The sequence below is a fragment of the Notechis scutatus genome, chromosome 4 (assembly GCF_049901735.1).
Source record: "Notechis scutatus isolate UNSWTSFEM ecotype Mainland chromosome 4, rNotScu1.2, whole genome shotgun sequence".
Lineage (NCBI taxonomy): Eukaryota > Metazoa > Chordata > Lepidosauria > Squamata > Elapidae > Notechis > Notechis scutatus.
Genome location: NC_142012.1, coordinates 150367822 through 150380351, shown reverse-complemented (window position 1 = coordinate 150380351; position 12530 = coordinate 150367822). Strand labels below are relative to the sequence as shown.

The window sequence follows — 12530 nt, the reverse complement described above, 5'->3', positions numbered from 1 at the left end:
GTTGCCCTCTCCCCTCTCTGGAAGAGCTTTATAGCTCCCGCTGCCTTAAGAAAGTTCAAAATATTCTCAAAGATCCATCCCATCCTGGGCACCCTTTTTTTTCTAACTATTACCATCTAGCAGACAGTACGGAATATTAAAAACAAGCACAAATAGGCTGAAAAACAGCTTTTATCCCAGGGCAGTAGCTCTTTTGAATTCTATTGTATAGTGCAGTGTTGGTGCGGTGTTGTGGGTTTTCAGTTCAATGTGTGGAGTGTGAAGGATGTGTGTTTGTGTTTATTTTCATGGTCATGAAGTGCACTGAAGATGGTGTTTGACTTCGTTGTATGAGGTCCAATGACAATAAAGTAAACTAACTAACTACCCAGTGTGAAGAGGAAACATGCCAGCAGTTTGGGGAGTGGCGTCAAGCTGGCCATGGCCCCCAGCCCCCCCCCGAGATCAACCACAGCCCTGATGTGGCCCTCAATGAAATTGAGTTTGACACCCCTGTGTTAAAGGATGGGTGGTAAGGACTGAATGCGGTTTATCAACTGCAGGTTCCCTGTTTTCTGCACTACAATTGGAATTTGTGCCATAGTTCACCTGTCGTTTTGAATTGGAAGGCGCAGCAATCCCAGCGTTAAGTGCTAAAATTGGTTTGACATTGTTTTAAAACAGAAGGGGAAATGCTGTGCAGAAAACCTGCCTGCCCATTTCATACAATCACTGATTCTCCTCTGATCCTTCACCTCTCCACCAAGGTGTTTCCTTTCCCTCTTTTTTTATATCCATGACTATGCAATTGTACTCCCCAGTTTCTGTTGACTGATGAACCTTTCAGCTGCTCAGATTATGCACCTTCTTTAGCTTTCTAATACTATGTTGCACTGAAGATCCCTCCTGGGATATGTGTTGGGGGAAAAAATAGACCCCAATCCAAGCTGTTGCTTTATTCTTACCCAAATCATTGGTATTATGCACTTTTAAATATTTACAGTATATGCAACTAATTCAAATGTGCTCAGAGCTACTTATTTTTGATGGATGTCAAACTCCCTTTTCATACTACATTACATTATCACTATTATGTTATATGTTTATACCTCAGGCTGTGCCTTCCAAGTACACTGAATTATAAAATACCTAAACCCATTTTAGTGTAGTCTGGTATATAGAATGACCATGGAGGACCTAAGAAAGGGAGGATCTAGAAAGACAATCTGACTGTCACAACTACACAACTGAAGTTGCTTTCTTGAGGGAGGGTCTCTATGCCCCCCCCCCCGAAGACAGTCCCAGATGTGGCCATAACCAGCTCTTCCTTGAACACCCCCTCCAAAAACATCCTATTCAAAAAGTCCTAAATTCAATATTCTGCACTGAATCTGCAGGATATCTGACATTTTGGCAATTCACTGTTGGTCAGAGTAGTTAGATTCTAATCGTTGACGTGTTTGCTTAAGCTTTGCTCATTATATTTTTCTGTAGATGATTTTTTTTAAAAAAAATCAGGACACAGGGAGGGAAAGATGAAGGAAGACAAGAAATTAAAGACAATTAAAACCCCACAAAAACGTATTATATCATATAAAAAACAAATCATTCAGTTTAATTTTAAAACAAATAATTAAACTTTTGATCACACAATGTAATATTCATCAGTCTTTCTATTATGTCACTAAAAAAATAGCTCAAAAGCAAATATCATATATATACATATATACATACACACACATACACACACACACACACACACAAGGATATGCACATATCAGTCAAAACTATTAATCTAGGCTGGTGCTATACTTGTAATGTAGATAATCTCTGCTCTCTTCCATGTTTGAGAAATCCATTATTCTGCATGTAGTGATACATTCCAGTTTCTAGTACATAAATCAAAAGTACACTTGCATTTTTAAAAGTAGAATGATCTTCATGACATCCATATGAACAATTTTATGGGTATCAAACCAAAACACCACATTACAGAACAAGCCCAGAAAAAAAGCGTGTCTTCTTCCACTTTATACTTCTAACATAAGTTAATAACTAATCCTTTTTAATTCTCTGGGGAGTTAGTAAATATGAAAAATAATCATTGTCAAATTAGACTTGTTTGAAGAGTGTAGGAAATGTGCTCAATAATTTAAAGACTTTTTGCCATTGATTTGCTAATCTAGGTTTTACTAACTCTTTACACCAGAGTCCTTGCAGATAATGGTAATTACTGAGATGGATCTCCATTAACTGCTTGTAAAGAGTAGAATAGATTCAGGATTATCTAAAGTATGTTCCAATAATGACAATAATTCAGGAGTTAGGGTACTGTAATCTACACTTCAGCAGAAAAAAATATAAGGAGAAGTATTATTAGTATTGAGGAATTATTGATCTAGTGGTTTAGTGGAATGAATCAGACACTGGTAGCCTATGTCCCTCATTCTCTTCTATTTGCTCCTCATAGTATCATTGGCATGGTAAACATTCAAACCAAGTTTTCAGTCTGAGAAAATTCAGAGAACAAATTAGACATTTTAAGCCTTGGGAAAACTAAAATCATTCATTGCATTTAGGCCAGCTCCCCTGTTGACTGAATTGGACCAAGAGATTTGTTTCACCGGCTCTGATGACATCACTGGACAACATCCTGAAGTAAAATCTCAGAAGCAAAGTTTCTCATGGACTCTCTACTATGAGAGATCTACTAAACCACCTCTGCCTAATTGATGGTTTATTCAAGAAACCACAACTGTAATATGAAATGGATATGCCAATTTCTTATATTTTCATGCTTGCCCATTTACAGTAAGTAAATCATCTTCAGTCTTTGCATTTTTGACTACAGTCTTCTCAGCTTTTTGGATGGAGCAAGCTCTATTTAACAGAAAGAGATTTAGTTCTGCAAAAAAGGGGGGGGAACATGCTTAAGGTGATGCTTGTAATTTGATTCCTCCTTATCTGTGATAAAGGTAAAACTATATAGGAGCTACAATGCAGAAAACTCATTGTACATCATAACTTCCAGATATTTCTTTCCTCATCAACGATCTAGTGAAGCAACAAACTCCTGCAAAAGTGAGCACAGAAACTTTCACTATTCTATGTAACTACTTTTAATACTACTATACTATGTAATTACGCACAATGGATATAGGGAACAGAAGTGTAATGTATATCAACAACACAATTGGACAAAGTGCCACTTGAATTACTTGGGGATTGAAACTCTTTGGGTTTTTTTCTTCTCTTTTAAAATGTTAAATACATTGGTCCTCCAATAAAGCTGAAGTTTTAGAACAGGGAAAAAGGAATATATCTTTAATACAGCACAAAATAAGTCTGTGAAATTCATTATCAAAAGGTGTAATGACGGCCACTAATTTGAATGCATTTGGTTAGTCTATGAATCTAAGATTCAAATGGGTATCAGCCTGAGCCACAATTCTAGGACAGAAAAGTTAGTTTTCCTGCATACTCTTCACAAATGATTTGTCTTAGTTTTCTGGATGGATCCAAACAACTATGATCATGAAAAAGCCAAGGTTCAGCATGATAGGTGAACTCTTGCAGCCTATTTCACAGTAATAACTAAACAATAGCTTACAAGAAAGCAAACAATAAGTTATGGGAAATTACAGATTGTTTAACCTGAAGTTTCAAAGTCTTAGCTTACAAGTTAATTATAAATATTTCCTTTAACAACAGAGGCTTTGTTTTTTTAAATGGTTACAAGGCTTAAAAAAAAAGAATGATGTTTCCATTTAAAATGAGACTTCCATTTAAAAGAAAACATTTACTGTTGTTATGAAGGGTAACCTGCCTTGCTGCATAAAGTATATGTGAACTTCATTAAAAATGGTATAGAGCAACCTATGGTTTCAAATTGCATGCGGCTCTCAGGTTAGTTTCAAAATACCTCTATAAATAATCTGTTCAGATCTCTTGTAAAGTACCGGTACTTGCTTTCCCCTAGCCATTCCATTCAGCAAGGGAAGAAAAGATAACAGAAGAGGAAAAACTGATGATCTTAAAACTCAGACTGTAAATCTTCCTGCCACATTATGAGACCCACAGTACACCGACATACAGAAAGCAAAGCTTCCCCGTGTCCAATATGAAAAGGAAAACAGTGCTTCTCATTATAGGTGCAGATCTAAATTGATCAGTTAGTGGTTATATCCTGGCTGAGCTATAATTAAGAGCCAGTTTGGTCTAGAGGTTAAAATACCAGCCTAGAAATCAGGACATTGTGAGTTCTAGTCCCATGATAAGCATGCAAGCCAGCTGGATAAATTTGGGACCAGTCACAGTCACTCTGTCAGCCCAACTCACCTCACAGCATTGTTTTTTGTAGAGAAAATATGAGGAGGAAGGAGAACAATGTATGTTCTCCATCTTGATCTTGAGTTACTTATAAAGTAATAATAGTGAGATTTTTAAAAAAAAAATCTAAAAAAAGATTGTTTTAATCAGGAGATAGATTTAGCTTAATATCTGGATAAAATATGAATATATAAAGCTTCATATTTATTTAGAAAAAACTATTTCAGAATGTCTAAGATTGAGAACACAATATTTTTCTGTGGCTTATTAAAACAGCTATGTGATTCTGAAAACAGATGTGGTTGTTTAATGAATTCCAAATCAAATCAGTAGTCCATTCTTCAGACAAGCCATAATATGATTTATTTGGCACTGATGTAGATGCTAGTTTCATCAAATTCTTGGGAATGAAAGATCAATGGCATGACACTCATGAGATGAACTATAAAGAACATTATCTAAACCACATATAAACATGAGATTAAACCTATAGACTTAAATTATATGCAAAGCTTGGAATAGAAATATGGATCACATCATATCACATAAGCAATTACATAGTCACAGAAAGCCCAAATGCTTAGAAGGAAATGTTTTAATTCATAAATCAGTTATTTTAAAATTGCACTATATATTTGCACTAAGTAATTAAGTATATATCTGTTTTCCTTTTTATGCAGTAATAAATATACCCATAAGTGGCCATGTCATAGACTTTAGAAATATTTCTTTATAAGTAAATATTTTCAGGATTATATGGTTTATTTTATAGGTATTCCCACTGAAACTAAATCCCAAAATGAAGCTTTATTGTCATGTAAAGACAAATAAGCCATATGGTAATTTTATTTTGGCAGAACTTCAATTTGGAAGTAAATAATTAGGGATACATACATTCCTGCACCTGCTTTTCTAGACACCTAGAAAACAGATAAGAATTTAAAATGAACTAATATAAAATGTCATCCCGGCATTTAAGAATCTGAAAAACACCTTTCCCTTCTACATATTTCTTTTACAGTCCATACATTAAATTTGCATAGCATAATATTAAGATCCATTTTTATTAACTGCTATTATATGCGGAAGGGGAAATGTGAATTGCAACATGTTAAGGAGACAATATTTGTTTAGAAAAAGAACCAGGTACTCAGATCAATCTGACAACACTCTATGGATAGAAGAAAATAAATTCCCTGGTATAGGGCCAGACTAGATTGCTGTTCTTTACAGAGCTGAAGTCTTATTCATACAGATCTCAAAAAGACAGTTAGACATTTCTACATTCTTCATTGAGGTAAGTAGAGTCAATTGAAGTGAAGAGACTGAATGATCTTCTCAAGAAATGTTTCTGGAATATCTTATTGCGCAAGTAGTCACTGCACAGATTTACCCAGATACCAGTACTATGCAATTCATTTAAGATTAAACTAATCAGTGCTAATCAGAAAGACTCATAAATTATTTCTTCATCCACATCTTGATAACTGGCAGGTCATTTTTCCCCACTTTTTTAAACAAGATATTTACCTTTCAGTTCACATGAAAACAATGACAACATTCCAAATGTCTTCAATACATTAAATATTGTTCTAATACAGAGGGAGACACACAATTCACAAAGGATCATGTTAACGGTCAGACAATCAACATAAAACTTTCAAGGGATTTATTGTACTAACTGCAACTCCTATTAATGTTACAGGGTACAATAAGCCACCATTTATCTTTATATTAACCCATAAAGGCCAATCCTCAGTACTAAAAGCATGCATTTTAAAGTTCTGCTCTGGTGCTACAATTGTTTAGGATGCTCTGGCAAAGGACACATGCGAGGGAAAAGAGAAGGAATGAAACTCACAGGGGTCTTCAGTTAAAAACCTAATTGTGTCCCATCATCTAGTGAAAACAGGTATTTGTAAAAGTGTCAGGAAAAAGCATCAAGCCTTGCTCAGAGGAATTCATGCAACATACGTGGGAAAAGATCTAGCAATACCTGGATACCTAGCAGAAAGGCAGAAACAAAGAAGAATCAAACCAAAAAGAATATCATGATCAAGTGATAGAGAATTTCCCCAAGATTTCAATGGGGATTTTTTTCCTCTTTCCCTAAATATATTTGGAGCCATTTATTCTGCTGAAATAGAAGATTCTAAGATTTAAAAAAAAAATATGTGTTTTTTTTTCTTTTTTCTTTTCTTTTTTTGTGAATAAGCGGAAATCTCTCCTTAAAGGACACACGTTGTACTTCGTTTACCAAGCGATGGGATTTTATTTTATTTATTTATTTATTTTGAAAAGGACCCCTCTTTTTAAAGGCTGCACAACGCGAGGTGGGCGCTCCTGCGTTCCCCAACCGGAGCTGCTTCACCGCAAACCAAGGCACCCAGGAGGAGCTGTGCTGGTGCAGGAGCGGCTGGCGGCGCTTACCTGTCCGAAGGAAACCCCTCTGAGGTGAAGTCGCAAAGGGCTTCAGGTGGGGCAGCCGAAGCCGTCCACCTCAACCCGTTCCTTGCGCTGAAACTGTGCGAAAAGCAAGACCGCCGCCTCCAGGATCGCTTCTGTCTCGTCTTGTAGCGCCCGAAGAGTTTTACTCCCCACCAACCATCCTTTTCTTCCTCGCCCCGCCCCTTTCTCCCTAATACGGTCAAAGCCTCGCCCACCACTCCGACTCTGGCTTCTAATTGGTCTCCTCTCTCTCCGGCTCCTCCCCCGCCTCCCGCTCGCCTTTGCCGCGGCCTCTTTTTCTCCCCTTCTTCCCCTTCCCGCCCCGTTTTCTTTTTGCCCGAGTCCGCGCAATGCTTTTCGGGACCTGTAGTTTTTCTAAGAAGCGGACTACAGGTCCCATGGGCTCATGCGATCGCCGGCTTAGTTCCGGACAACGCCTGGTGTGTGTGGTAACAACGGTGGCATCGGCATCGAGGGGGGAGAGAGAGAGAGAGAGAGAGAGAGACAGTCACAGAGGGAGAGAGGAGGACGCTTCTTTTCCGGCACGTACTTCCGGCAGGAGCGACCGGGGAACCTGCTCGGGAGTCCTAGAGGCTTCGCGGGTCAGGTGAAAGCGAGAAGTGAGGTAATGTGGCGGAAGAGGCCCCCTTCCTCTGTCTCTTCGGGTGTCGTTAAGGCAATGCCCGGAGGGGGAGGTCACTGGTAGATTTGCGTAAGGCCTGACCACCCCACAGAGGTTACGTCGACCTGTATGCGTAAGGGGGGTTCCAGCATCGGAGGGCTCGGTGCATTCGGGCCTAGCCCTTCTATGGGCGCCGCGAGAGAAAGTGAGGAGGTTGTGGGGGGCAGCGACTTGTCCTCCAGCAGACTGGAGGAATCTCCCCCCTTTTTTTCCTGCAGGTGCTCAAACCTTTGCAAGGGGAGAAGCAGCTTCTGGTACCTGAAAGGAGGATTTAGGTAGGGGGTACAAAGGGTGAATACGGGTCGGTAGTTGCTTGGATGAAGATGTCCGTCCGCCCTTCCGTTGTTGTGAGGAGAGTAAATATACATACATACATATTATATGGAGGGCGGGAAACGACAGCAACCTGTCTCATTGAAAGAGGGAGGATTAAAAACGGGGAGCATCTGCAGGAAGAAAGCTCAGCCCTTCTGATCTTGTTGGGCGAAGCTTGTCTTCCTGGGACCCTGATCGTGGGTCTCTTGGATGCCTTTGGACAGGCCTCAGTGGTGGAATGAAAACTCCCCTCGAACCCTGCTCTTTATAAAGGGCAGATAGATGGTTGTCTCCTCCGCCTGAGGGACTGTTTCAACCTGCCTTCCATTGAAGACAAAAAGGTACTTCAGCCAGAGCAGTGTATATATGATGCATCTGCACACACCCAAAATGCATGCCCATTCTTGGAAGGATGGGCTTGTTGGAGGAAAGGAAAAAATGGGAGCTGCTCAGGAAGAAAAACTTTGGTGTTTCTGCTTAGTAATAGTGAGGTATCTTGTCATATGACCATATCTCAGGGATTATATAATTCAAGAGAGTTATTGATGTTGTCCAGTTTTATGGGGATTTTCTCCTTTGGTCAGGAATAAGTATGTTTAAAGGAAACACACTGAAATACTTTTTGTTTGAATATAATCTTTTTTTCCTGAATCATGAAGTGCAGGCTAATGCTGATACTGGTACTATTAACATTAATTCATTCATAGACCCTTGTTCTGTATCCTGGATGTATTGCAGTTGTTTTTTAGTCAGGGTGAAACTTTAATGATCTACTTACAGAAGTGCTTGGGTTTGCAATCAATAGATTGGTATAATTATTCCATTATACATTGATGCAATATTTACATCAGTATCAAAATCGGACATGGGAGAGAACTTTTCTTGTCATAATGATGATGTCTTGTTCAAAACACCTAGGAGATTCTGTATTCAAATGTAATGGATGGCCAAAGCAGGAAAATGTGACATTTTTTTCGGTATACAGAAGGAAGACATTTTCATCTTGGTATTGTCATTCTTTCAAATACATCCAGCCGCCTTTGTACTTGGGAGACTAAAGGGCATAATGAATATAAAAAAAATTGAATGTGGCTGGTTAGAAGATATATTTAGGTCAGAGGTTTCCTACATCACAACAAACTGAGTCACATGAATTGTTTTGTTTTTGCAGTGCATATAAAAGTTATTTTTACACTGCACAGTTGGATTATTGCACTGCATTCTATATGGGGCTACCCTTGAGCATTCTGCAGCTACAGCTGTTGCAGGCAGTTTTGGCAGACTCAAGAATGGCCCCTGTAATACCACTGCTCCACGAGCTGCATTGGTTGCCAGTCTGCTTCTGGGTGCAGTTCAAATTGTTGGTGATCCTCTTTAAAGCCCTTCATGGCATGGATACTGGAGGGACTGTTTCATTCCACTGGGATTGGCTTGTACCACTCATGCTGGCAGAGAAAGGCATCCTGCGGGTCCTGTCGGCCCGATTATTTCAGCTGGCAAGGTCCAGGCTGTTGCTCCTGCCCTCTGGAACATCTCCCTTTCCCCTCCCTGATGTAAGTTTGGCCCCAACTCTTCTATGCTTTCATAAGGGCTTATAGGCATGTCCCTGACTTTTGGCTTGGGGCCCCAGAGGGGAAATAGCCCATGGAAGTGGTTGATAACAGATCCCACTCCTCGCAATGTTCCCCTGTTCTCCCCACTAATATTTGATTTTGATTTATGTAAGTCTAAATTGTGTATGTATTTAACTTATGGATATGTATATACTTTTATGACTAAGCACGTAGAATTACCTTACGGTAAGATGAGCAGCCAATACGTTTTATTTATGAATGAATGAATGAATGAATGAATGAATGAATACTGTAGTCTATTTAGTGTATAATAATATTGTATCTAAAAAGCAAAGTACATACCTTAACTAAATTAATTTAAAATACTCTTGCTAAAAATGCCATCTGAGCATTGTTGGAGCCTTCAGTGAATTTTAACATTTTTTATTGGTGGAGTATCTTGATAAAAAATAATGCAGTATATTTAAAGCTCAATGAAGCAAGGCACAATAAAACAAGGCTAGAAAGATGGAGAGGAGCTAGAAACCTTGAGTTCTACTCCCACTTTAAGCATGAAAGCCAGCTGGATGACCTTGGGCCAGTCATTCTGTTTCAGCCCAACTAACCTGACAGGGTTGCTGTTGGTATGGAAAAAAGGAGGAGGAAAGTGATTTGGATATGTTCATCGCCTTATTTGTAATAATAATAAAGGGTGGGATATAAATATAAATAAAAATTTGAAAACTAGAAAGTGAAATACTTTAGACTGTTATAAGAAAAGAAAACATATATTGTATCAGTTTTTGTTACTTTAGTGAGGATTAAGAAAATAGATGTAAAATTATCTAATCAGATAAATTAGCTACACTAAGAAACTAGACTTTTGAAAATGGTTTAATTACAAGGGATCGATGGCAAACTGTTAAACTATACATGTGTGCACAAACTAGGCTAAATGTCATCTGGTTTAGTGTGGTACAGCCAGTCATTCTGTAAAGAAAATAGCTTTCTGAAAGTACTTACTGTACTAATCCAGTTCAAATACCCCTAAACATGGTGGTACCCCTAAACCTTTGTTAAATATTGTTTATATAAGTCATATAGTACTATGTTTAATTTTCCATTATATTAAGAGAACAACTCTTTAAAGAAGAATAGCTTTAAAGAAGTGTTTAAAATGAGGGAGAGGGAATTACTGATATTATTGCTATCTGAGATTTCTGTGTATTTGGAAAACTTAAATGTTCTAAATTAGTCTGCTTTATATTTTTGAAAATCTGTGGTATATAAAATGGTTGTAAGAAAACATGGATTTTTTTCCTTTTTTTATTTACAACCATAAATATTTCTGTTTATTTTTCCAGGAAACATATCACTTGTAATTTTCCTGTAATGAAAATCATAGACATGGTTACTTTATTATTTTTATAAAATAATTTAACAATACCCCCCAAAAAACTGTGTAAAAACTGTGTATCATTCTAAAATTTATAATTGCTAAATAATGCACTTGTAGGTGTCCTGAGACATTATATAAAGCAAATGTTTGTTAAAATATTTTCTTTTAAAATTTATGCTGAATTTTAACTTTTTATAAACTGAATGTATTTTGAGAATAAAATTAGTAGTTCCATTTTAAATACAGGCGTACATTTTTCAGACCATTTCATGCCTGAAAATTTAAACTGTTCAAAACAGGTATGTCCATCCCTTGATCTTAGATATTTAGTAATGAAGCCCACAAGACTTTTAAAGGAAGTTTGTTTTTTATATACATTAACTATTATACTGTATATTTTATTTGTAGCCCAAGATATTCCTCTTCACTCAGTGCAGCCCAGGCAATCCAAAAGGTTGTATATCTATGGTTTAAAACACTGATGAAAATTCTAAAACTTTGGACTCTGAAAACTCAAAAACTGAATGTAGTTATTTATTTGAACTATGTTTATCCCATTTTTCAATAAAAATAGCTTGGAGATTGCATCACATGTTATTACTGAAAAATATTTAGAGATCTAGTGTACCTTGTAACTTGCTTTTCTTGCTATAGTACAATGCAACTAAATGTATTAGTTGACAGCTAATACATTCCCTGCTTAATACTTTTTCAGAGGTTATGATATACTTAGTGAATTGTGGATAAAAGCAAAAGCTGGTATTGTCTGTTGATTCTATAGGTCCCAGTGTGGTAAGGGCACAGTATCTATGAATAATTGTAGTGTTAATATTACAATCTGACATAATAACCACTGTTAATCTCGATCAATCTCTGTGGTTTAGAATCTGCTCTGAGAAGGCTTTTGTTCTGTTTATAGGGAAGCAGAGAAGATTGAAAGAAGGTGATACTATTAGATGAATTGGAATGTGAAGTACAGGTAATCCTTGACTTACAAGCATTCACTTAGTGACCATTCGAAGTTATAACAGCACCGGAAGAAGTGACATGGCTGGTTTTCACACTTATGACTGCTGCAGTATCCTCATGGTCACATGATCAAAGAGCTTGACAACCGTCATATATTTATGACAGTTGCAGTGTCTCTATGTTATACGATTATAATTTGTAACCCTCCAGGCTGGCTTCTGACAAGCAAAATCAATGGGGAAAGTTAGATTTTACTTAACCACATGATTCACTTAACTTGCAGTGATTTGCTTAACAACTGTGGCAAAAGAAGTAAAATGGGGTACAGCCTTGCTTTGCAATGGAACTTTGAGCTGCTTGTGGTCGTAAGTTGAGGACTATTGTAGACTCTCGGTTCAATTTGCTGTCCTCTGTATCATACCTGTCTTTCAAGCAAATATAATTATTTCCATGAATGAATGTATAAGATGCTGAAAACACTTTTTTATATCTACATTCTGAGCATATGTAATTGGCCATTTTAAAAATGATAAATATAACCATACATAAAATTTGATTTGGCTTTCAAGTAACTGCCCTATTTATTGTAGTCTGATAAGTTCTTCATTCATTTTCCTAATATAAAAGATCTGTATTAAAATACAAGAGGGCATCTCATGGCAAAAAATAACTCCATAAAGAAGCCAAGAAAAGAAATTCTGATAACAAGGGACTGGTTTCAGGTGGAAAACCTGATTATTCTAGAAAAATCTTCACATAGAAGCAGTAGAGGCATTTTGTACTGTGTAGCACATCAAATTAAGTTAGTTGGAAAAATCTAAGTAGAAAGATACTTTAAATCAGTACACCCCCCCCC

General features: G+C 37.4%; 2 protein-coding genes across 6 annotated transcripts in view; one reads left to right on the top strand and one right to left on the bottom strand.

Moving 5' to 3' along the window:
- Positions 1 to 6874, bottom strand: part of SERPINI1 (serpin family I member 1) — a 150416-nt gene extending 143542 nt beyond the window's left edge. For both annotated transcript variants that reach the window (XM_087965281.1, XM_087965280.1), the window contains exon 1: positions 6739 to 6874. The gene's annotated coding sequence lies outside the window, so the exon portion shown is untranslated. The remainder of the gene's footprint in view (positions 1 to 6738) is intronic.
- Positions 6875 to 7047: 173 nt separating this feature from the next.
- Positions 7048 to 12530, top strand: part of PDCD10 (programmed cell death 10) — a 34013-nt gene continuing 28530 nt past the window's right edge. Inside the window, exons 1-2 of one of the 4 annotated variants that reach the window (XM_026665979.2) lie at positions 7048 to 7381; positions 11625 to 11684. The gene's annotated coding sequence lies outside the window, so the exon portion shown is untranslated. Of the gene's footprint in view, positions 7714 to 11624; positions 11685 to 12530 lie in introns of all 4 variants that reach the window. The other 3 variants (XM_087965285.1, XM_026665970.2, XM_087965284.1) reach the window with 3 other exon arrangements.